Raw genomic sequence first — 25,669 nt, 5'->3', positions numbered from 1 at the left:
AGAAAGTAGTGACAAAGAGAGGGGGGAAAGAGACGGGGGACTATGAGGGGTACAGAAAGGGGAGACAGAGAGAGGGGGGGTACAGAGAGAGGGGGTACAGAGAGAGAGGCTACAAAGAGAGGGGCGACAGAGAGAGGGGCGACAGAGAGAGGGCGACAGAGAGCGCGGATTAGAGAGGGGGGATAGACAGAGGTGGACAGAGAGAGGGGCGACAGAGAGAGGGGCGACAGAGAGAGGGGCGACAGAGAGCGCGGGATAGAGAGGGGGGTCAGAGAGAGTGGGACAGAGAGAGGGGACAGAGAGAGGGGGACAGAGAGAGGGGACGGAGCGAGGGGACAGAGGGAGAGAGGGGACAGAGAGAGTTGGACAGAGGGAGGGGGACAGAGAGAGTGGACCAGAAAGGGTCTGCGTAGAGGGGGACAGAGAGAGTGGGACACGGAGTGCGGGACAGCGAGACGGGGACAGAGAGAGTGGGACAGAACGAGGGGGTCAGAGAGACAGTGGGCAGGGAGGCTGAACAGAGTGAGGGTGGGACAGAGAGAGGGTGGACAGAGAGAGAGGGGGGCAGAGAGAGGGCGGACAGAGATGGGGACAGAGAGAGTGGACGGGGGGATCAGAGAGAGACGGGACAGAGAGAGGGGGACAGCGAGAGGGGGACAGAGAGACAGGAACAGACAGAGTGGGACAGAGAGAGTGGGACAGAGCGAAGTGGTCAGAGAGACAGGTGGCAGGGAGGGTGAACTGAGTGAGGGTGGGAAAGTGAGAGGGCAGACAGAGACGGGGACAGAGAGAGGGGACGGGGGGATAGAGAGAGGGGGACAGAGAGAGGGGGACAGCGAGACGGGAGACAAAGAGAGTGGGACAGAGAGGGGGTGGACAGAGAAGGTGGACAGATCGAGGGTATCAGAGAGACAGGTGGCAGCGAGGGTGGACTGACTGAGGGTGGGACAGAGAGAGGGGGCAGAGAAAGGGGGCAGAGAGGGAGGGGACAGAGAGAGGGGGGACAGACAGAGGGGGGACAGAGAGAGTAGGAACAGAGAGAGAGGGGACAGAGAGAGGGGGGACAGAGAGAGGGGGGCAGAGAGAGGAGGACAGAGAGAGGGGGACAGAGAGAGGGTGGACAGAGAGAGAGCGGGCAGAGAGAATGGAACAGAGAGAGTGGGACAGACAGAGGGGGACAGAGAGAGGGAAACAGAGAGAGGGAGACAGAGAGAGGTGACAGAGAGAGGGTGGACAGAGAGAGGGGGGACAGAGAGACGGAGATGGAGAGAATAAAAAAGAGAGAGGGGACAGAGAGGGGGACAGAGAGAGGGTGGACAAAGCGAGGGTGGACAAAGAGAGGGTGAACAAAGAGAGGGGCGACAGACATAGGGGCGACAGAGAGAGGGGGACAGCGAGAGGGGGACAGCGAGAGCGGGACAGCGAGACGGGGACAGAGAGAGTGGGACAGAGAGAGGGTGGACAGAGAGAGGGCGGACAGAGAGAATGGAACAGAGAGAGGGGGACAGACAGAGGGGGACAGAGAGAGGGAAACAGAGAGAGGGAGACAGAGAGAGGGGGCACAGAGAGTGGGGGACAGAGAGAGGGTGACAGAGAGAGGGTGGACAGAGAGAGGGGGGACAGAGAGACGGAGATGGAGAGAATAAAAAAGAGAGAGGGTACAGAGAGGGGGACAGAGAGAGGGTGGACAAAGCGAGGGTGGACAAAGAGAGGGTGAACAAAGAGAGGGGCGACAGACATAGGGGCGACAGAGAGAGGGGGACAGCGAGAGGGGGACAGCGAGAGGGGGACAGCGAGAGGGGGACAGCGAGAGCGGGACAGCGAGACGGGGACAGAGAGAGTGGGACAGAGAGAGGGTGGACAGAGAGAGGGGGACAGAGAGTGTGGGACATAGGGGGGACAGAGAAAGGGGTTACAGAGAGAGGGGATACAGAGAGAGGGGGACAGAGAGTGGGGGACATAGAGAGAGTGGAACAGAGACAGGGTGGACAAAGAGAGGATGGGCGGAGAGAGGGGCGACAGAGAGAGGGGGACAGAGAGAGGGAGACAGAGAGGGGGGGACAGAGAGAGGGGGACAGAGAGATGGTGGACTGAGAGAGTGGAACAGAGAGAGGGGACAGAGAAATGGGACAGAGAGAGGTGACAGAGAGAGGGGGACAGAGATGGGTGGACAGAGAGGGGGACAGAGAGAGGGGGTACAGAGAGAGGGGGACGGAGAGAGGAAAAAGAGAGAGTGGGACAGAGAGTGGGAGACAGAGAGGGGGGACAGAGAGAGAGTGGAACAGAGACAGGGTGGACAAAGAGAGAATGGGCAGAGAGAGGGGCGACAGAGAGAGGGGGACAGCGAGAATGGGACAGAGTGACAGGGACAGAGAGACCGGGACAGAGAGACTGGTTCAGAGTGAGTTGGAAAGTGAGAGTTGGACAGAGAAAGTGGGACAGAGCGAGAGGGTCAGAGAGACAGGTGGCAGGGAGGGTGAACTGAGTGAGGGTGGGACAGAGAGGGTGAACAGAGAGAGTGGGGCAGAGAGAGGGCTGACAGAGACGGGGACAGAGAGAGTGGAACAGGGGGGACAGAGAGAGGGGCGACAGAGAGAGGGGACAGAGAGAGGGGGGACATAGAGAGAGGACAGAGAGGGGGTCAGAGAGAGTGGGTACAGAGAGAGGGGGACAGAGAGAGGGTTTAGAGAGAGGGGGACGGAGAGAGGAAAAAGATAGATGCGGACAGAGAGGGGAACAGAGAGAGGGTGGACAAAGAGAGGGTGGGCAGAGAGAAGGGTGACAGAGAGAGGGGGACAGCAAGAGGGGCACAGCGAGAAGGGGACAGAGAGACCGGGACAGAGAGACAGGGACAGCAAGACTGGGACAGAGAGACGGGGAGAGAGAGAGTGGGACAGAGCGAGGGGGTCAGAGAGACAGGTGGCAGGGAGAGTGAACTGAGTGAGGGTGGGACAGAGAGAGGGTGGACAGAGAGAGGAGGGCAGAGAGAGGGGGCAGAGAGAGGGCTGACAGAGACGGGGACAGAGAGAATGGAACGGGGGGGGGAAGAGAGAGGGGGGACAGAGAGAGAGGGGACAGAGAGAGGGGGGCATAGGGAGGGGACAGAGAGGGGGACAGAGAGAGTGGGTACAGAGGGAGGGGGACAGAGAGAGGAAAAAGAGAGAGGCGGACAGAGAGGGGAACAGAGAGAGGGTGGACAAAGAGAGGGTGGGCAGAGAGAATGGTGACAGAGAGAGGGGGACAGAGAGAGAGGGACAGCAAGACTGGGACAGAGAGAGGGGGAGAGAGAGAGTGGGACAGAGCGAGAGGTTCAGAGAGACAGGGAGCAGGGAGGGTGAACTGAGTGAGGTTGGGACAGAGAGAGGGTGGACAGAGAGAGGGGGGCAGAGAGAGGGCTGACAGAGACGGGGACAGAGAGAGAGGGACAGAGAGACGGGGGACAAAGAGAGTGGGACAGAAAGGGGGTGGACAGAGAGGGCGGATAGAGCGAGTTGGTCAGAGAGACAGGGGGCAGGGAGGGTGGAATGAGTGAGGGTGGGACAGAGAGTGTGGAACAGAGAGAGGGGGACAGAGAGAGGGAGACAGAGAGAGGGAGACAGAGAGAGGGGGGACAGAGAGGGGGGACAGAGAGAGGGGGACAAAGAGAGGGTGAACAAAGAGAGGGGCGACAGAGAGAGGGGGGCAGCGAGAGGGGGACAGCGAGAGCGGGACAGCGAGACGGGGACAGAGAGAGTGGGACAGACAGACGGGGATGGAGAGACGAAAAGGAGAGAGGGGGACAGAGAGAATGGAACAGAGAGAGGGTGAACGAAGAGAGGGTGGGCAGAGAGAGGGGTGACAGAGGGAGGGCTGATAGAGACGCAGACAGAGAGAGAGGGGACAGAGAGAGAGGGGTGACAGAGAGAGGGGGACAAAGAGAAGGGGACAGAGAGAAGGGGACAGAGAGAGGGGGACAGAGAGAAGGGGGCAGGGAGGGGGAACTGAGTGAGGGTGGGACAAGAGAGGATGGACAGAGAGAGGGGGGCCTGAGAGAGGGCTGATAGAAACGCAGACAGAGAGAGGGGACAGAGAGAGAGGGGACACAGAGAGGAGGACAGAGAGAAGGGGACAGAGAGAGGGGACAGAGAGAGGGGGTACAGAGAGAGGGGGACGGAGAGAGGAAAAAGAGAGAGGGGTACAGAGAGAGCGGGACAGAGAGAGGGGGACAGACAGAGAGTGGAATTGAGAGATGGTGGACAAAGAGAGGATGGGCAGAGAGAGGGGCGACAGAGAGACCGGGACAGAGAGAGTGGAACAGAGGGAGTAGGACAGAGAGAGTGGGACAGAGAGAGTGGGACAGAGCGAGGGGGTCAGAGAGACAGGTGGTAGGGAGGGTGAACGGAGTGAGGGTGGGACAGAGAGAGGGTGGACAGAGAGAGGGGGACAGAGAGAGGGGGGCAGAGACAGGGCTGACAGAGACGGGGACAGAGAAAATGGAACGGGGGTGTAGAGAGAGGGGGGACAGAGAGAGAGGGGCAGAGAGAGGGGGGACATGGAGAGGGGACAGAGAGGGGGATAGAGAGAGTGGGTCCAGAGGGAGGGGGCAGAGAGAGGAAAAAGAGAGAGGCGGACAGAGAGGGGAACAGATAGAGGGTGGACAAAGAGAGGGTGGGCAGAGAGAAGGGTGACAGCGAGAGGGGGACAGAGAGACAGGGACAGCAAGACTGGGACAGAGAGAGAGGGAGAGAGAGAGTGGTACAGAGCGAGAGGTTCAGCGAGACAGGTGGCAGGGAGGGTGAACTGAGTCAGGGTGGGACAGAGAGAGGGTGGACAGAGAGAGAGGGGCAGAGAGACGGGGACAGAGAGAGGGGGACAGAGAGACGGGGACAAAGAGAGTGGGACAGAGAGGGGGTGGACAGAGAGGGCGGACAGAGCGAGTTGGTCAGAGAGACAGGGGGCAGGGAGGGTGGAATGAGTGAGGGTGGGACAGAGAGAAGGGGGACAGAGAGAGGGGGAGAGAGAGGGGGGAGAGAGAGAGGGGGAGAGAGAGAGGGGGACAGAGAGTGTGGGACAGAGAGAGGAGGACAGAGAGAGGGTGGACAGAGAGAGTGGGACAGAGAGAGGGGGACAGAGAGAGGTGGACAGAGAGAGCGAGACAGAGAGAGGGGGACAAAGAGAGGGTGAAAAAAGAAAGGGGCGACAGAGAGAGGGGGACAGCGAGAGCGGGACAGCGAGACGGGGACAGAGAGAGTGGGACAGAGAGACGGGGACGGAGAGACGAAAAGGAGAGAGGGGGAAAGAGAGAGAAGGACAGAGTGAATGGAACAGAGAGAGGGTGAACAAAGAGAGGGTGGGCAGAGAGAGGGGTGACAGAGAGAGTGGGACAGAGCGAGGGGGTCGGAAAGAAGGGGGCAGGGAGGGGGAACTGAGTGAGCGTAGGACAAGAGAGGATGGACAGAGAGAGGGGGGCCTGAGAGAGGGCTGATAGAAACGCAGACAGAGAGAGGGGACAGAGAGAGAGGGGACACAGAGAGGGGTCAGAGAGAAGGGGACAGAGAGAGAGGGACAGACAGAGGGGGACAGAAGAGTGTGGACAAAGCGAGGGTGGACAAAGCCAGGGTGAACAAAGAGAGGGGCGACAGAGAGAGGGGCGACAGAGAGAGGGGGACAGCGAGACGGGGACAGAGAGACGGGGACAGAGAGAGTGGAACAGAGAGAGGGTGGACAAAAGGAGAGTGGGACAGAGAGAGTGGGACAGAGAGAGTGGGACAGAGCGAGGAGGTCAGAGAGAAGGGGGCAGGGAGGGTGAACTGAGTGAGGGTGGGACAAGAGAGGATGGACAGAGAGAGGGGGGCCTGAGAGAGGGCTGATAGAAACGCAGACAAAGAGAGTGGACAGATAGAGAGGGGACACAGAGAGGGGGACAGAGAGAAGGGGACAGAGAGAGGTGGACAGAGAGAGGGGGACAGAGAGAGGGTGGACAAAGAGAGGGTGGACAAAGAGAGGGTGAACAAAGAGAGGGGCGACAGAGAGAGGGGCGACAGAGAGAGGGGGGCAGCAAAGCGGGACAGCGAGAGCGGGACAGCGAGACGGGGACAGAGAGATGGGGACAGAGAGACGGGGACGGAGAGATGAAAAAGAGAGAGGGGGACAGAGAGAGGGCTGATAGAGACGCAGACAGAGAGAGGGGACAGAGAGATAGGGGACAGAGAGAGGGGGACAAAGAGAAGGGGACAGAGAGAAGGGGACAGAGAGAAGGGGACAGAGAGAAATGGGACAAAGAGAATGTGGGACAGAGAGGGGGCGGACAGAGAGGGGAGACAGAGCGAGGGATTCAGAGAGACGGGTGCAGGGAGGGTGGACTGAGTGAGGGTGGGAAAGAGAGAGGGGGCAGAGAGAGGGGGGTCAGAGAGAGAGGTGACAGAGGGGGACAGAATTAAGGGACAGAAAGAAGTGGCAACATAGGGGTGGGGTCAGAGAGGAGGGGACAGAGAGAGGGGGACAGAGAGAGGGGACAGAGAGCGGGAGAGAGAGTGGGGGGACAGAGAGTGGGGGGACAGAGAGTGGAGGAACAGAGAGTGGGGGGACAGAGAAAGTGGGAACTGAGAGAGCAGACAGTGAGGGGAGACACAGAGAGAGGGGGACAGTGAGAGGGGGGACACAGAGAGAGGGGGACAGTGAGAGGGGAAACAGAGAGAGAGAGGGGCACAGAGAGGGGGAGAGAGAGGGGGGATAGAAAGTAGTGACAGACAGAGGGGGGATTCTGACGGAGACTGAGAGGCGTGACAGAAATGGGAGACAGAGAGAGGGGGCAGAGAAAGGGTGGACAGAGAGAGGGGGGGCACAGAGAGAGTGGGTACAGAGATAGGCGCTACAGAGAGAGGGGCGACAGAGAGAGGGGGATAGAGAGAGGAGGACAGAGAGATCGTGAACAGAGAGAGGGGGACAGAGAGTGGGTGACAAAGAGGGGGGTACAGAGACATGGGGGACAGAGAGGAGAACGGGGGGAACAGAGAGAGGAGAGTGGGGGGACAGAGAGTGGAGGGACAGAGACTGGAGGCACAGAGACTGGAGGGACAGAGAGAGGGGCCTCACAGAGTGTGGAACAGAGACTTGGGGACACAGAGAGGGGGACAGAGAGAGGGAGACAGAGAGATGGGGGACAGAGAGAGGGGGGACAGAGAGAGAGGGGGACAGAGCGAGCGGGGCTCAGAGATTGTGGAACAGAGACTTGGGGACAGAGATAGGGGGATAGAGAGAGGGGGACAGAGAGAGAGGGTGGACAGAGAGAGTGGAACATGCAGAGGGGGACAGAGAGAGGGTGGACAGAGAGAGGGGGACAGAGAGAGGGCGACAGAGAGAGGAGGAGAGAGAGAGGGAGACAGAGAGGGGGGACAGAGAGAGGGGGAGAGAGAGATGGTGGACTGAGAGAGTGGAACAGAGAGAGGGGGACATTGAGTGGGCGACGGAGAGAGGGGACAGAGAGGGGTGGGACAGATCAAGGGGGACATAGAGACGGGGCAGGGATGGTGAACTGAGTGATGTTGGGTCAGAGAGAGGCGGACAGAGAGAGGGGGGAACACAGAGAGAGGGGGGACAGAGAGAGGGCGGACAGAGAGAGAGGGGGGACAGAGAGAGGGGGACGAAGAGAGGAAAAAGAGAGAGGGGGACAGAGAGAGCGGGACAGAGAGAGGGGGACAGACAGAGAGTGGAATTGAGAGATGGTGGACAAAGAGAGGATGGGCAGAGAGAGGGGCGACAGAGACTCCGGGACAGAGAGAGTGGGACAGAGGGGGTAGGACAGAGAGAGTGGGACAGAGAGAGTGGGACAGAGCGAGAGGATCAGAGAGACAGGTGGTAGGGAGGGTGAACGGAGTGAGGGTCGGACAGAGAGGGGGTGGACAGAGAGAGTGGGGCAGAGAGAGGGGGGCAGAGAGAGGGCTGACAGAGACGGGGATAGAGAAAATGGAACGGGGGGGGGAGAGAGGGGGGGACAGAGAGAGAGGGGACAGAGAGAGGGGGGACATAGAGAGGGGACAGAGAGGGGGATAGAGAGAGTGGGTCCAGAGGGAGGGGGACAGAGAGAGGAAAAAGAGAGAGGCGGACAGAGAGGGATACAGAGAGAGGGTGGACAAAGAGAGGGTGGGCAGAGAGAAGGGTGACAGCGAGAGGGGGACAGCGAGAGGGGCACAGCGAGAAGGGGACAGCGAGAGGGGGACAGAGAGACAGGGACAGCAAGACTGGGACAGAGAGAGAGGGAGAGAGAGAGTGGGACAGAGCGAGAGGTTCAGCGAGACAGGTGGCAGGGAGGGTGAACTGAGTGAGGGTGGGACAGAGAGAGGGTGGACAGAGAGAGGGGGGCAGAGAGAGGGGGGCAGAGAGAGGGGGACAGAGAGACGGGGGTCAGAGAGAGGGGGGCAGAGAGAGGGCTGACAGAGACGGGGACAGAGAGAGTGGGACAGAGAGACGGGGACAAAGAGAGTGGGACAGAGAGGGGGTGGACAGAGAGGGCGGACAGAGCGAGTTGGTCAGAGAGACAGGGGGCAGGGAGGGTGGAATGAGTGAGGGTGGGACAGAGAGAGGGGGGACAGAGAGAGGGGGAGAGAGAGGGGGGAGAGAGAGAGGGGGAGAGAGAGAGGGGGACAGAGAGTGTGGGACAGAGAGAGGAGGACAGAGAGAGGGTGGACAGAGAGAGTGGAACAGAGAGAGGGGGACAGAGAGAGTGGAACAGAGCGAGGGAGACAGAGAGAGGGGACAAAGAGAGGGTGAACAAAGAAAGGGGCGACAGAGTGAGAGTGGACAGAGAGGGGGTTACAGAGAGAGGGGGACAAAGAGAGGGTGCACAAAGAAAGGGGCGACAGAGAGAGGGGGGCAGCGAGAGCGGGACAGCGAGTGCGGGACAGCGAGACGAGGACAGAGAGAGTGGGACAGAGAGAATGGAACAGATAGAGGGTGGACAAAGCAAGGGTGGACAAAGAGAGGGTGAACAAAGAGAGGGGCGACAGCGAGAGGGGCGACAGAGAGAGGGGGGCAGCAAGAGCGGGACAGCGAGAGCGGGACATCGAGAGCGGGACAGCGAGACGGGGACAGAGAGACACGGACAGAGAGTCGGGGACGGAGCGATGAAAAAGAGAGAGGGGGACAGAGAGAGAGGGACAGAGAGAGAGGGGTGACAGAGAGAGGGGGACAAAGAGAAGGGGACAGAGAGAAGGGGACAGAGAGAGGGGCCAGTGAGACATGGGACATAGAGAATGTGGGGCAGAGAGGGGGCGGACAGAGAGGGGAGACAGAGCGAGGGAGTCAGAGAGACGGGGGCAGGGAGGGGGACAGAGAGAGGGAGACAGAGAGAGGGGTGACAGAGAGAGGGGGGAGAGAGAGGGGGGACAGAGAGAGAGGGGGACAGAGCGAGCGGGGCTCAGAGAGTGTGGAACAGTGACTTGGGGACAGAGATAGGGGGACAGAGAAAGGGGGACAGAGAGAGATGGACAGAGAGAGAAGGGACAGAGAGAGGGAGACAGAGAGGGGGGGACAGAGAGAGGGGGACAGAGAGATGGTGGACTGGGAGAGTGGAACAGAGAGAGGGGGACAGAGAGAGGGGACAGAGAGAGGTGGGACAGAGCAAGGGGGACAGAGAGAGGGGGGAACAGAGAAAGAGGGGGGACAGAGAGAGGGCGGACAGAGAGAGAGGGGGGATAGAGAGAGAGGATGGACAGAGAGAGGGTGGACAGAGAGAGAGGGGACAGAGAAAGGGACAGAGAAAGGGGACAGAGAGAGGGTGACAGAGAGGGAGGGACAGAGTGGGGGACAGAGAGGGGGACAGAGAGAGGGGGTACAGAGAGAGGGGGACGGAGAGAGGAAAAAGAGAGAGGGGGACAGAGAGAGGGTGACAGAGAGGGAGGGACAGAGCGGGGAACAGAGAGAGGGGGACAGAGAGAGGGGGTACAGAGAGAGGGGGACGGAGAGAGGAAAAAGAGAGAGGGGGACAGAGAGACCGGGACAGAGAGAGTGGGACAGAGGGAGTAGGACAGAGAGACAGGTGGTAGGGAGGGTGAACTGAGTGCGGGTCGAACAGAGAGATGGTGGACAGACAGAGGGGGGCAGAGAGAGGGCTGACAGAGACGGGGACAGAGAAAATGGAACGGGGGGGAAGAGAGAGGGGGGACAGGGGGAGAGGGGACAGAGAGAGGTGTCATAGAGAGAGGGGACAGAGAGAGAGTTTACAGAGAGAGGGGGATGGAGAGAGGAAAAAGAGAGAGGCGGACAGAGAGGGGAATAGAGAGAGGGTGGACAAAGAGAGGGTGGGCAGAGAGAGGGGTGACAGAGAGAGGGGGACAGCGAGAGGGGGACAGAGAGACGGGGACAGCAAGACTGGGACATAGAGACGGAGAGAGAGAGTGGGACAGAGCGAGGCGGTCAGAGAGACAGGGGGCAGGGTGGGTGAACTGAGTGAGGGTGGGACAGAGAGGGGGTGGACAGAGAGAGGGGGGCAGAGAGAGGGGGACAGAGAGACGGAGGACAAAGAGAGTAGGACAGAGAGGGGGCGGACATAGAGGGCGGACAGAGCGAGGGGGTCAGAGAGACAGGGGGCAGGGAGGGTGAAATGAGTGAGGGTGGGACAGAGAGAGGGGGCAGAGAGAGGGGTGACAGAGGGGGACAGAATTAGAGGGACAGAAAGACGTGGGGACATAGGGGTGACGGACAGAGAGGCGGGGACAGAGAGAGGGGGACAGAGAGAGGGGGAGAGAGAGAGGCGGAGAGAGAGAGAGGCGGAGAGAGAGAGGGGACAGAGAGTGGGGGGACAGAGAGTGGGGGGAGGGAGAAAGTGGGAACTGAGAGCGCAGACAGTGAGGGGGGGACACAGAGATAGGGGTACAGTGAGGGGAGACAAAGGGAGAGGGGGACAGACGGGGGATAGAGAGGGGCGAACAGAGGGAACGGGGGCAGAGAGAAGGGGAACAGAGTGAGGGGGGACACAGTGTGTGGGGACAGAGAGAGGGGGGACAGAGAGACGGGGGACAGAGAGAGGGGGGACAGTGTGTGGGGGGACAGAGAGGGGGACAGAGAAAGTGGGAACTGAGAGAGAGCAGACAGTGAGAGAGGGGACACAGAGAGAGGGGGACAGTGAGGGGGGACAGAGAGAGGCGGACATAGAGAGAGGGGGCACAGTGAGAGGGGGACAGAGAGAGGGGACAGAGAGGGGGGGACAGAGAGAGAGGGTGACAGTGAGGGGGGACAGAGAGAGGGGGACAGAGAGAGAGGGTGGTCAGAGAGAGGGGGGAAAGAGAGCGTGGGACAGAGAGCCGGGGACAGAGTGCGGGGGACAGAGAGGGGGTGGACAGAGAGAGTGGAACAGAGAGAGGGTGGACAAAGGGAGAGTGGGCAGAGAGAGGGGCGACAGAGAGAAGGGGGCAGAGAGGGGTGGACAGAGAGAGGGAGGACAGAGAGAGGGTGACAGAGAGAGGGGGGACAGAGAGAGGGGGGACAGAGAGGGGGGGCAGAGAGAGGGGACAGAGAGAGTGTGGACAGAGAGAGAGGGAGACGTAGAAAGGGTTCAGAGAGAGAGCGGACCGAGAGAGTGGGACAGAGAGGGGGGGAACAGAGAGAGAGGAGACAGAGAGAGAGGGGACAGAGAGGGGGACAGAGAGAGGGGGGCCAGAGAGAGGGCTGACAAAGACGCGGACAGAGAGAGAGGTCGGAGAGAGGGGGACAGAAAGGGGGGGCAGAGAGACATGGGACTAAGAGAGTGGGACAGAGAGAGTGGGACAGACAGACAGGGGGCAGGGAGGGTGAACTGAGCAGGGTGGGACAAGAGAGGGTGGACAGAGAGAGGGGGGCCAGAGAGAGGCTGACAGAGACGCGGACAGAGAGAGGGGTCGGAGAGAGGGGGACAGAGAGAGAGGGACAGAGAGACATGGGACTAAGAGAATGGGACAGAGAGGGGGCGGACAGAGAGGGGGACAGAGAGAGGGGGTTCAGAGAGAGGGGTGACAGAGGGGGACAGAATTAGAGGGACAGAAAGAAATGGGGACATAGGGGTGGGGACAGATAGGTGGGGACAAAGCGAGGGTGGACAAAGATAGGGTGAACAAAGAGAGGGGCGACAGAGAGAGGGGCGAAAGAGAGAGGGGGACAGCGAGAGAGGGACAGCAAGGGCGGGACAGCGAGACGGGGACAGAGAGAGGGTGGACAAAGCGAGGGTGGACAAAGAGAGGGTGAACAAAGAGAGGGGCGACAGAGAGAGGGGGGCAGCGAGAGGGGGACAGCGAGAGCGGGACAGCGAGACGGGGACAGAGAGAGTGGGACAGAGAGACGGGGACGGAGAGACGAAAAGGAGAGAGGGGGACAGAGAGAGGGGGACAGAGAAAATGGAACAGAGAGAGGGTGGACAAAGAGAGGGTGGATTAGTGGTGCTGGAAGAGCACAGCAGTTCAGGCAGCATTCAACGAGCAGCGAAATCGACGTTTCGGAAGGGCTTTTGCCCGAAACGTCGAGTTCACTGCGCGTTGGATGCTGCCTGAACTGCTGTGCTCTTCCAGCACCAGTAATCCAGTATTTGGTTTTCAGCATCTGCAGTCATTGTTTTTACCAGAGAGAGGGTCGGCAGAGAGAGGGGTGAAGGAGAGAGTGGGACAGAGAGAGTGGGACAGATAGAGTGGGTCAGACAGAGTGGGACAGAGCGAGGGGGTCAGAGAGAAGGGGGCAGGGAGGGGGAACTGAGTGAGGGTGGGACAAGCGAGGATGGACAGAGAGAGGGGGGCCTGAGAGAGGGCTGATAGAAACGCAGACAGAGAGAGGGGACAGAGAGAGAGAGGACACAGAGAGGGGGATGGAGAGAAGGGGACAGAGAGAGGTGGACAGAGAGAGGGGGACAGAGAGATGGGTGACAGAGAGAGGGGGGAGAGTGAGAGGGGGACAGAGAGAGAGGGGGACAGAGCGAGCGGGGCTCAGAGAGTGTGGAACAGAGACTTGGGGACAGAGATAGGGGGACAGAGAGAGGGGGACAGAGAGAGATGGACAGAGAGAGTGGGACAGAGAGAGGGAGACAGAGAGAGGGAGACAGAGAGGGGGGGACAGAGAGAGGGGGACAGAGAGATGGTGGACTGGGAGAGTGGAACAGAGAGAGGGGGACAGAGAGAGGGGACAGAGAGAGGTGGGACAGAGCAAGGGGGACAGAGAGACGGGGGCAGGAATGGTGAATTGAGTGAGGGTGGGACAGAGATAGGGGGACAGAGAGAGGGGGGAACAGAGAGTGAGGGGGGACAGAGAGAGGGCGGACAGAGAGAGAGGGGGGAATAGAGAGAGAGGATGGACAGAGAGAGGGTGGACAGAGAGAGAGGGGACAGAGAAAGGGGACAGAGAAAGGGGACAGAGAGAGGGAGACAGAGAGGGAGGGACAGAGAGGGGGACAGAGAGGGGGACAGAGAGAGGTGGTACAGAGAGAGGGGGACGGAGAGTGGAAAAAGAGAGAGGGGGACAGAGAGAGGGTGACAGAGAGGGAGGGACAGAGAGGGGAACAGAGAGAGGGGGACAGAGAGAGGGGGTACAGAGAGAGGGGGACGGAGAGAGGAAAAAGAGAGAGGGGGACAGAGAGACCGGGACAGAGAGAGTGGGACAGAGGGAGTAGGACAGAGAGACAGGTGGTAGGGAGGGTGAACTGAGTGAGGGTGGGATAGAGAGATGGCGGACAGACAGAGGGGGGCAGAGAGAGGGCTGACAGAGACGGGGACAGAGAAAATGGAACGGGGGGAAGAGAGAGGGGGGACAGGGGGAGAGGGGACAGAGAGAGGGGTCATAGAGAGAGGGGACAGAGAGAGAGTTTACAGAGAGAGGGGGATGGAGAGAGGAAAAAGAGAGAGGCGGACAGAGAGGGGAATAGAGAGAGGGTGGACAAAGAGAGGGTGGGCAGAGAGAGGGGTGACAGAGAGAGGGGGACAGCGAGAGGGGGACAGAGAGACGGGGACAGCAAGACTGGGACATAGAGACGGGGAGAGAGAGTGGGACAGAGCGATGCGGTCAGAGAGACAGGGGGCAGGTTGGGTGAACTGAGTGAGGGTGGGACAGGGAGGGGGTGGACAGAGAGAGGGGGGCAGAGAGAGGGGGACAGAGAACCTGGGGACAAAGAGAGTAGGACAGAGAGGGGGCGGACATAGAGGGCGGACAGAGCGAGGGGGTAAGAGAGACAGGGTCAGTGAGGGTGGGACAGAGAGAGGGGGCAGAGAGAGGGGTGACAGAGGGGGACAGAATTAGAGGGACAGAAAGACGTGGGGACATAGGGGTGAGGGACAGAGAGGCGGGGACAGAGAGAGGGGGACAGAGAGGCGGAGAGAGAGAGAGGCGGAGAGAGAGAGGGGACAGAGAGTGGGGGGACAGAGAGTGGGGGGACAGAGAAAGTGGGAACTGAGAGCGCAGACAGTGAGGGGGGACACAGAGATAGGGGTACAGTGAGGGGAGACAAAGGGAGAGGGGGACAGAGGGGGGATAGAGAGAGGGGTAAACAAATGGGAGACAGAGTGAAGGGCGGCAGAGAAAGGGTGGACGGGGGGGTACAGAGTGAGTGGGTACAGAGAGAGGGGTGAAAAAGAAAGGGGGACTGAGAGAGCGTGAACAGAGAGAGGGGGACCGAGAGTGGGTGATAAAGAGGGGGGTACAGAGACATGGGGGGCACAGAGAGGGTGGTACAGAGAGCGGGGGACAGAGAGTGGGGGGACAGAGAGTGTGGAACAGAGACTGGTGTCAGACAGAGGGGGAGAGAGAGAGGGGGACAGAGAGAGGGGAGAGAGACAGAGGGGGAAAGGCAGAGGTGGGAGAGACAGAGAGGGGAGAGACAGAGAGGGAAAGACAGAGACGTGACAGAGAGGGTGGTGGAGACAGCGCGGGAACAGAGAGAGGGGGTACAGAGAGGGGGGCCAGAGGGAACGGGGGCAGAGAGAAGGGGAACAGAGTGAGGGGGGGACACAGTGTGTGGGGACAGAGAGAGGGGGGACAGAGATACGGGGGACAGAGATACGGGGGACAGGGTGTGGGGGGACAGAGAGGGGGGACAGAGAAAGTGGGAACTGAGAGAGAGCAGACAGTGTGAGAGGGGACACAGAGAGAGGGGGACAGTGAGGGGGGACAGAGAGAGGGGGACATAGATGGAGAGGGGGCACAGTGAGAGGGGAACAGAGAGAGGGGACAGAGAGGGGGGGACAGAGAGAGAGGGGGACAGTGAGGGGGGACAGAGAGAGGGGGACAGAGAGAGAGGGTGGTCAGAGAGAGGGGGAAAGAGAGCGTGGGACAGAGAGCCGGGACAGAGTGCGGGGGACAGAGAGGGGGTGGACAGAGAGAGTGGGACGGAGAGAGGGTGGACAAAGGGAGTGTGGGCAGAGAGAGGGGCGACAGAGAGAAGGGGGCAGAGAGGGGTGGACAGAGAGAGGGAGGACAGAGAGAGGGGTGACAGAGAGAGGGGGGACAGAGAGAGGGGGGACAGAGAGGGGGGACAGAGAGAGGGGACAGAGAGTGTGTGGACAGAGAGAGAGGGAGACGTAGAAAGGGTTCAGAGAGAGAGCGGACCGAGAGAGTGGGACAGAGAGGGGGGAACAGAGAGAGAGGAGACAGAGAGAGAGGGGTCAGAGAGGGGGACAGAGAGAGGGGGGCCAGAGAGAGGGCTGACAAAGACGCGGACAGAGAGAGAGGTCGGAGAGAGGGGGACAGAAAGAGGGGGGCAGAGAGACATGGGACTAAGAGAGTGGGACAGAGAGAGTGGGACAGACAGACAGGGGGCAGGGAGGGTGAACTGAGCAGGGTGGGACAAGAGAGGGTGGAAAGAGAGAGGGGGGGCAGAGAGAGGGCTGACAGAGACGCGGACAGAGAGAGGGGTCGGAGAGAGGGGGACAGAGAGAAGGGGACAGAGAGACATGGGACTAAGAGAGTGGGACAGAGAGAGTGGGACAGACAGACAGGGGGCAGGGAGGGTGAACTGAGCAGGGTGGGACAAGAGAGGGTGGACAGAGAGAGGGGGGCCAGAGAGAGGGCTGACAGAGACGCGGACAGAGAGAGGGGTCGGAGAGAGGGGGACAGAGAGACATGGGACTAAGAGAATGGGACAGAGAGGGGGCGGACAGAGAGGGGGACAGAGAGAGGGGGTTCAGAGAGAGGGGTGACAGAGGGGGACAGAATTAGAGGGACAGAAAGAAATGGGGACATAGGGGTGGGGACAGATAGGTGGGGAAAAAGCGAGGGTGGACAAACATAGGGTGAATAAAGAGAGGGGCGACAGAGAGAGGGGGGCAGCGAGAGGGGAACAGCGAGAGCGGGACAGCGAGACGGGGACAGAGAGAGTGGGACAGAGAGACGGGGACGGAGAGTCGAAAAGGAGAGAGGGGGACAGAGAGAGGGGGACAGAGAAAATGGAACAGAGAGAGGGTGGACAAAGAGAGGGTGGATTAGTGGTGCTGGAAGAGCACAGCAGTTCAGGCAGCATTCAACGAGCAGCGAAATCGACGTTTCGGAAGGGCTTTTGCCCGAAACGTCGAGTTCACTGCGCGTTGGATGCTGCCTGAACTGCTGTGCACTTCCAGCACCAGTAATCCAGTATTTGGTTTTCAGCATCTGCAGTCATTGTTTTTACCAGAGAGAGGGTCGGCAGAGAGAGGGGTGACAGAGAGAGTGGGACAGAGAGAGTGGACAGAGAGAGTGGGTCAGACAGAGTGGGACAGAGCGAGGGGGTCAGAGAGAAGGGGGCTGGGAGGGGGAACTGAGTGAGGGTGGGACAAGAGAGGATGGACAGAGAGAGGGGGGCCTGAGAGAGGGCTGATAGAAACGCAGACAGAGAGAGGGGACAGAGAGAGAGGGGACACAGAGAGGGGGACGGAGAGAAGGGGACAGAGAGAGGGGGACAGAGAGAGAGGGACAGAGAGAGTGGAACAGAGAGAGGGTGGACAAAGCGAGGGTGGACAAAGACAGGGTGAACAAACAGAGGGACGACAGAGGGGCGACAGAGAGAGGGGGACAGCGAGAGGGGAACAGCAAGAGTGGGACAGCGAGACGGGGACAGAGAGAGTGCGACAGAGAGAGGGTGGACAAAGCGAGGGTGGACAAAGAGAGGGTGAACAAAGAGAGCGGCGACAGAGAGAGGGGGGCAGCGAGAGGGGGACAGCGAGAGCGGGACAGCGAGACGGGGACAGAGAGAGTGGGACAGAGAGACGGGGACGGAGAGACGAAAAGGAGAGTGGGGACAGAGAGAGGTTGGACAAAGAGAGGGTGGGCAGAGAGAGGGAATCAGAGAGAAGGGGGCAGGGAGGGGGAACTGAGTGAGGGTGGGGCAAGAGAGGATGGACAGAGAGAGGGGGGCCTGAGAGAGGGCTGATAGAAATGCAGACAGAGAGAGGGGACAGAGCGAGGGGGACAGAGAGAGGGGGACAGAGAGAGTGGGACAGAGAGAGGGTGGACAAAGCGAGGGTGGACAAAGAGAGGGTGAACAAAGAGAGGGGCGAGAGAGAGAGGGGCGACAGAGAGAGCGGGACAGCGAGAGCGGGACAGCGAGACGGGGACAGAGAGACAGGGACAGAGAGACGGGGACGGAGAGAAGAAAAAGAGAGAGGGGGACAGAGAGAGGGCTGATAGAGACGCAGACAGAGAGAGGGGACAGAGAGATGGGGGACAGAGAGAGGGCTGACAGAGAGAGGGGGACAGAGAGAGGGGGTTCAGAGAGAGGGGTGACAGAGGGGGACAGAATTAAAGGGACAGAAAGAAATGGGGACATAGGGGTGGCGACAGATGGGGGGGACAAAGCGAGGGTGGACAAAGAGAAGGTGAACAAAGAGAGGGGCGACAGAGAGAGGGGCGACAGCGAGAGGGGGACAGCAAGAGCGGGACAGCGAGACGGGGACAGAGAGAGTGGGACAGAGTGAGGGTGGACAAAGCGAGGGTGGACAAAGCGAGGGTGGATAAAGAGAGGGTGAACAAAGAGAGGGGCGACAGAGAGAGCGGGACAGCGAGAGCGGGACAGCGAGACGGGGACAGACAGAGTGGGACAGAGAGAGGGTGGACAAAGCGAGGGTGGACAAAGCGAGGGTGGACAAAGAGAGGGTGAACAAAGAGAGGGGCGAGAGAGAGAGGGGCGACAGAGAGAGCGGGACAGCGAGAGCGGGACAGCGAGACGGGGACAGAGAGACAGGGACAGAGAGACGGGGACGGAGAGAAGAAAAAGAGAGAGGGGGACAGAGAGAGGGCTGATAGAGACGCAGACAGAGAGAGGGGACAGAGAGATGGGGGACAGAGAGAGGGCTGACAGAGAGAGGGGGACAGAGAGAGGGGGTTCAGAGAGAGGGGTGACAGAGGGGGACAGAATTAAAGGGACAGAAAGAAATGGGGACATAGGGGTGGCGACAGATGGGGGGGACAAAGCGAGGGTGGACAAAGAGAAGGTGAACAAAGAGAGGGGCGACAGAGAGAGGGGCGACAGCGAGAGGGGGACAGCAAGAGCGGGACAGCGAGACGGGGACAGAGAGAGTGGGACAGAGAGAGGGTGGACAAAGCGAGGGTGGACAAAGCGAGGGTGGACAAAGAGAGGGTGAACAAAGAGAGGGGCGACAGAGAGAGCGGGACAGCGAGAGCGGGACAGCGAGACGGGGACAGACAGAGTGGGACAGAGAGACGGGGACGGAGAGACGAAAAGGAAAGAGGGGTCAGAGAGTGGGTGGACAAATAGAGGGTGGGCAGAGAGAGGGGTGACAGAGAGAGTGGGACAGAGCGAGGGCGTCAGCGAGAAGGGGGCAGGGAGGGGGAACTGAGTGAGCGTGGGACAAGAGAGGGTGGACAGAGAGAGGGGCGACAGAGAGAGGGGGACAGCAAGAGCGGGACAGCGAGAGCAGGACAGGAAGACGGGGACAGAGAGACGGGGACAGATAGACGGGAAAGGAGAGATGAAAAAGAGAGAGGGGGACAGAGGGAGGGCTGATAGAGACACAGACAGAGAGAGGGGACAGAGAGAGAGGGGGGGACAGCGAGAAGGGGACAGAGAGAAAGGGACAGAGAGAGGGGGACAGAGAGGCAGGGGACAAAGAGAATGTGGGACAGAGAGGGGGAGGACAGAGAGGGGGGACAGAGCGAGGGTGTCAGAGAGACAGGGGGCAGGGAGGGTGGACTGAGTGAGGGTGGGACAGAGAGAGGGGGCAGAGAGAGGGGGACGGAGAGAGGGCTGACAGAGAGAGGGGGACAGAGAGAGGGGGGTCAGAGAGAGAGGTGACAGAGGGGGACAGAATTAGAGGGACAGAAAGAAGTGGGGACATAGGGGTGGGGACAGAGAGGAGGGGACAGAGAGAGGGGGACAGAGAGAGAAGGACAGAGAGCGGGACAGAGAGTGTGGGAACAGAGAGCGGGGGGATAGAGAGAGAGGGTGGACAAAGAGAGAGTGAACAAAGAGAGGGGCGACAGAGAGAGGGGCGACAGAGAGAGGGGGACAGCAAGAGCGGGACAGCGAGATCGGGACAGCGAGACGGGGACAGAGAGACGGGGACAGAGAGATGGGGACGGAGAGATGAAAAAGAGAGACGGTGACAGAGAGAGGGCTGATAGAGACGCAGACAGAGAGAGCGGACAGAGAGAGAGGGGTGACAGAGAGAGGGCTGACAGAGAGAGAGGGACAGAGAGAGGGGGGTCAGAGAGAGAGGTGACAGAGGGGGACAGAATTAGAGGGACACAAAGACGTGGGGACATAGGGGTGAGGGACAGAGAGGCGGGGACAGAGAGAGGGGGAGAGAGAGGGGGGGAGAGAGAGAGAGGCGGAGAGAGAGAGGGGACAGAGAGTGGGGGGACAGAGAGTGGGGGGACAGAGAAAGTGGGAACTGAGAGAGAGCAGACAGTGAGAGGGGGAACACAGAGAGAGGGGGACAGTGAGAGGGTGACAGAGAGAGGGTGGACAGACAGAGAGAGGGGGACAGAGAGGGGAGATACAGAGGGGGGACAGAAAGTAGTGACAGAGAATGGTGGGACAGAGACAGGGACTGAGGGGTGAAAGAAATGGGAGACAGAGAGAGGGGGGCAGAGAAAGGGTGGACAGAGAGAGAGAGGGGGTACAGAGAGAGTGGGTATAGAGAGAGGGGCTACAGAGAGAGGGGCGACAGACAGAGGGGGATAGAGAGAGGAGGACAGAGAGACCGTGAACAGAGAGAGGGGGATAGAGAGTGGGTGACAAAGAGGGGGGTACAGAGACATGGGGGACAGAGAGAGGAGAACCGGGGGGGCAACAGAGAGGGTGGTACAGAGAGTGGGGGGCAGAGATTGGGGGGACAAAGAGTGGAGCGACAGACAGTGGATTGTCCGACAGTGGAGGGACAGAGAGGGGGGATGCTCAGAGAGTGTGGAACAGAGACTTGCGGACAGAGAGAGAGCGGCAGAGAGGGGGGACAGAGAGAGGGGGACAGAGAGCAGGGGACAGAGAGGGGGCGGACTGAGAGGGGGCGGACAGAGAGGGGTGGGTCAGAGCGAGTTGGTCAGAGAGACAGGGAGTAGGGAGGGTGAACTGAGTGAGGGTGGGACAGAGAGAAGGGGACAGAGAGAGGGGGCAGAGAGAGGGTGGAGAGAGAGTGGGTGGACAGAGAGGGGACAGAGAAAGGGGACAGAGAAAGGGTGACAGAGAGGCGACGGAGAGAGGGTACAGAGAGAGAGGGGACAGAGAGAGTGGAACAGAGAGGGGGGACATAGAGGGGGACAGAGAGCGGGGGTACAGGGAGTGGGGGTACAGATAGAGGGTGTACAGAGCGAGGGGGACGAAGAGACGAAAAAGAGAGAGGGGGACAGAGAGAGGGGGACAGAGACAGTGGGACAGAGAGAGTGGAACAGAGAGAGGGTTGAGAAAGAGAGGGTGGCCAGAGAGAGGGCTGACAGAGACGCGGACAGAGAGAGGGGGTTCAGAGAGGGGTGACAGAGGGGGACAGAATTAGAGGGACAGAAAGAAATGGGGACATAGGGGTGGGGACAGAGAGGGGGGGACAAAGCGAGGGTGGACAAAGAGAGGGTGAAGAAAGAGAGGGGCGACAGAGGGAGGGGGACAGCGAGAGGGGGACAGCAAGAGCGGGACAGCGAGACGGGGACAGAGAGAGTGGGACAGAGAGAGGGAGGACAAAGCGAAGGTGGACAAAGCGAGGGTGGACAAAGAGAGGGTGAACAAAGAGAGGGGCGACAGAGAGAGGGCAGCGAGAGCGGGTCAGCGAGACGGGGACATAGAGAGTGGGACAGAGAGACGGGGACGGAGAGACGAAAAGGAGAGTGGGGACAGAGAGAGGTTGGACAAAGAGAGGGTGGGCAGAGAGAGGGAATCAGAGAGAAGGGGGCAGGGAGGGGGAACTGAGTGAGGGTGGGGCAAGAGAGGATGGACAGAGAGAGGGGGGCCTGAGAGAGGGCTGATAGAAATGCAGACAGAGAGAGGGGACAGAGCGAGGGGGACAGAGAGAGGGTGGACAAAGCGAGGGTGGACAAAGAGAGGGTGAACAAAGAGAGGGGCGAGAGAGAGAGGGGCGACAGAGAGAGCGGGACAGCGAGAGCGGGACAGCGAGACGGGGACAGAGAGACAGGGACAGAGAGACGGGGACGGAGAGAAGAAAAAGAGAGAGGGGGACAGAGAGAGGGCTGATAGAGACGCAGACAGAGAGAGGGGACAGAGAGATGGGGGACAGAGAGAGGGCTGACAGAGAGAGGGGGACAGAGACAGTGGGACAGAGAGAGTGGAACAGAGAGAGGGTTGAGAAAGAGAGGGTGGACAGAGAGAGGGGTGACAGAGAGAGGGGGACAGCGAGAGGGGGACAGAGAGATGGGGACTGAGAGATTGGGACAGAGGGAGTGGGACAGAGAGAGTGGGACAGAGGGAGTGGGACAGAGAGAGTGGGACAGATCGAGTGGGACAGAAGGAGTGGGACAGAGCGAGGGGGTCAGAGAGACAGGAGGCAGAGAGATGGGGGACAGAGAGAGGGGCCAGAGAGGGGGACAGAGAGAGGGGGACCGAGAGAGGGGAACAGAGAGAGGGTGCACAAAGAGAGCTTGGGCAGAGACAGAGACGACAGAGAGACAGGGACAGAGCGAGGGGGTTAGAGAGACAGGGGGCAGGTGAGGGTGAACTGAGTGAGGGTGGGACAGAGAGAGGGTGGACAGAGAGATAGGGGCAGAGAGAGGTTTGACAGTGACGGGGTCAGAGAGAGAGGGACAGAGAGAGTGGAACGGAGAGAGGGTGGACAGAGAGGGGGTCAGAGAAACAGGGGCAGGGAGGGTGGACTGAGTGTGGGTGGGACAGAGAGAGAGGGCAGAGAGAGGGGGGACAAAGAGAGGGCAGACAGAGAGTGCGGGACAGAGAGAGGGTGTCAGAGAGAGCGGTGACAGAAGGGGACATAATTAGATTAGATTACTTACAGTGTGGAAACAGGCCCTTCGGCCCAACAAGTCCACACCGCCCCGCCGAAGCGTAACCCACCCATACCCCTACATCTACATCTACCCCTTACCTAACACTACGGGCAATTTAGCATGGCCAATTCACCTAACCTGCACATCTTTGGAGTGTGGGAGGAAACCGGAGCACCCGGAGGAAACCCACGCAGACACGGGGAGAACGTGCAAACTCCACACAGTCAGTCGCCTGAGGCGGGAATTGAACCCAGGTCTCTGGCGCTGTGAGGCAGCAGTGCTAACCACTGTGCCACCGAGGGACAGGAAGACGTGGGGACATAGGGGTGAGGACAGAGAGGCGGGGACAGAGACAGGGGGACAGAGAGAGGGGACAGAGAGAGGGGGACAGAGAGTGGGGGGACAGAGAGTGGGGGGACAGAGAATGTGGGAACTGGGAGAGAGCAGACAGTGATAGGGGGACACAGAGATAGGGGGGCAGAGAGAGGGTGGACAGAGAGAGAGGGGACAGAGAGGGGGGATAAGAAGCGGGGAAGAAAGTAGTGACAGAGAGAGGGGGGACCGAGACGGGGACTGAGAGGGCAGACACAAATGGGAGACAGAGAGAGGGGGCAGAGAAAGGGTGGACAGAGTGAGAGGGGGGTACAGAGAGAGTGGGTACAGAGAGAGGGGCTACAGAGAGAGAGGGGGACAGAGAGAGCTTGAACAAAGAGGGGGGACCGAGAGTGGGTGACAAAGAGGGGAGTGCAAAGAGACATGGGGGACAGAGAAAGGAGAACGGGGGGACAGAGAGGGTGGTACAGAGAGTGGGGTACAGAGAGTGAGGGGACAGAGAGTGGAGAGACAGAAAGAGGGGGGCTCAGAGAGTGTGGAAGAGAGACTTGTGTCAGAGAGGGGGGAGAGAGAGAGGGGTTCAGAGAAAGAGGGGGACAGACAGAGGGGAGAGAGACAGAGGTGGGAGAGACAGAGAGGGGAGAGACAGAGAGGGGAGAGACAGAGGGGGGACAGAGAGTGTGGTACAGAGAGGGGGGACAGAGAGAGGGGGGACAGAGAGTGTGGTACAGAGAAAGGGGGGACAGAGAGAAGGGGGACAGAGAGAAGGAGAACAGAGAGAAGGCGGGCAGAGAGAAGGGGGGAAGAGAGAAGGGGGCAGAGAGGGGGGGACAAAGAGAGGGGGACAGAGAGAGGGGGACAGAGAGACGGGGGACAAAGAGAGAGGGACAGACGAGGGGGACAGAGAGACGGGGGCAGGGAGGGTGAACTGAGTGAGGGTGGGACAGAGAGGGGGGACAGAGAGAGGTGGACAGAGAGACGTGGGACAAAGAGAGTTGGATAGAGAGAGGGCGGACAGAGAGGGGTGGGACAGAGCGAGGGGGTCAGAGAGACAGGGGGCAGGGAGGGTGGACTGAGTGAGGGTGGGACAGAGAGAGGGGGCAGAGAGAGGGGGGACAGAGAGTGGGGGACAGAGAGCAGGGAACAGAGTGAGGGGGACAGAGAGCGGGGGACAGAGAGCGTGCGGACAGAGAGAGTGCAACAGAGAGAGGGTGGACAAAGGGAGGGTGGGCAGAGAGAGGGGCAACAGAGAGAGGGGGAAAGAGAGACGGGGACAGAGAGAGGGGGGACAGAGAGAGGGGGGACAGAGAGAGGGGGACAGAGAGAGGGGGACAGAGAGAGTGGGTCAGAGCGAGGGCGTCAGAGAGACAGGGGGCAGGGAGGGTGAACAGAGTGAGGGTGGGGCAGAGAGAGGGTGAACAGAGTGAGGGTGGGACAGAGAGAGAGGGGGAGAGAGAGAGAGAGGGACAGAGAGAGGTGGTCAGAGAGAGAGGATCAGATGGGGACAGAATTAGAGGGACAGAAAGACGTGGGGACAGAGGGGTGGGGGACAGAGAGTGGGAAGACAGAGAAAGTGGGAAATGATGAGAGCAGACAGTGAGACAGGGGACACAGAGAGAGGGGGGACAGAGAGAGGTAGGACAGAGAGAGGGACAGAGAGAGAGAGGGACAGAGAGTGAGGGGGACAGAGAGGGGGAACAGAGAGATGGGGACAGAGAGACGTGGGACAAAGAGAGTGGGATAGAGAGAGGGCGGACAGAGAGGGGTGCGACAGAGCGAGGGGGTCAGAGAGACAGGGGGCAGGGAGGGTGGACGGAGTGAGGGTGGGACAGAGAGAGGGGGCAGAGTGTGGGGGGAAAGACAGTGGGGTACAGAGAGCAGGGAACAGAGTGAGGGGACAGAGAGCGGGGGACAGAGAGGGTGCGGTCCGACAGAGTGCAACAGAGAGAGGGTGGACAAAGGGAGGGTGGGCAGAGAGAGAGGGGCAACACAGAGAGGGGGAAAGAGAGACGGGGACAGAGAGAGTGGGACAGAGCGAGGGCGTCAGAGAGACAAGGGGCAGGGAGGGTGAACAGAATGAGGGTGGGACAGAGAGAGGGTGAACAGAGTGAGGGTGGGACAGAGAGATGGTGGACAGAAGGAGGGGGGACAGAGAGAGAGGGGGACAGAGAGAGGGGGGGACAGAGAGAGGGGGGTCAGAGAGAGAACGTCAGATGGGGACAGAATTAGAGGGACAGAAAGATGTGGGGAAAGAGGGGTGGGGGACCGAGAGTGGGAGGACAGAGAAAGTGGGAAATGAGAGAGAGCAGACAGTGAGACAGGGGACACAGAGAGAGGGGGGATAGAGAGAGGTGGGAAAGAGAGAGGGACAGAGAGTGAGCGGGACAGAGAGGGGGAACAGAGAGCGGGGGACAGAGAGGGTGCGGACAGAGAGAGTGCAACAGAGACAGGGTGGACAAAGGGAGGGTGGGCAGAGAGAGGGGCAACAGAGAGAGGGGGAAAGAGAGACGGGGACAGAGAGAGGGGGTACAGAGAGGGGGGCAGAGAGGGGGGGGGCAGAGAGAGGGGGGGCAGAGAGAGGGGGACAGAGAGAGGGGGACAGAGAGAGGGGGTCAGAGCGAGGGCGTCAGAGAGACAGGGGGCAGGGAGGGTGAACAGAGTGAGGGTGGGGCAGAGAGAGAGGGGGAGAGAGAGAGGGGGGGACAGAGAGAGGTGGTCAGAGAGAGAGGATCAGATGGGGACAGAATTAGAGGGACAGAAAGATGTGGGGACAGAGGGGTGGGGGACAGAGAGTGGGAGGACAGAGAAAGTGGGAAATGAGAGAGAGCAGACAGTGAGACAGGGGACACAGAGAGAGGGGGGATAGAGAGAGGTGGGAAAGAGAGAGGGTCAGAGAGTGAGGGGGACAGAGAGGGTGCGGACAGAGAGAGTGCAACAGAGAGAGGGTGGACAAAGGGAGGGTGGGCAGAGAGAGGGGCAA

Source organism: Chiloscyllium punctatum, chromosome 13 (assembly GCF_047496795.1).
Source record: "Chiloscyllium punctatum isolate Juve2018m chromosome 13, sChiPun1.3, whole genome shotgun sequence".
Lineage (NCBI taxonomy): Eukaryota > Metazoa > Chordata > Chondrichthyes > Orectolobiformes > Hemiscylliidae > Chiloscyllium > Chiloscyllium punctatum.
This window is presented reverse-complemented; position numbering follows the sequence as displayed.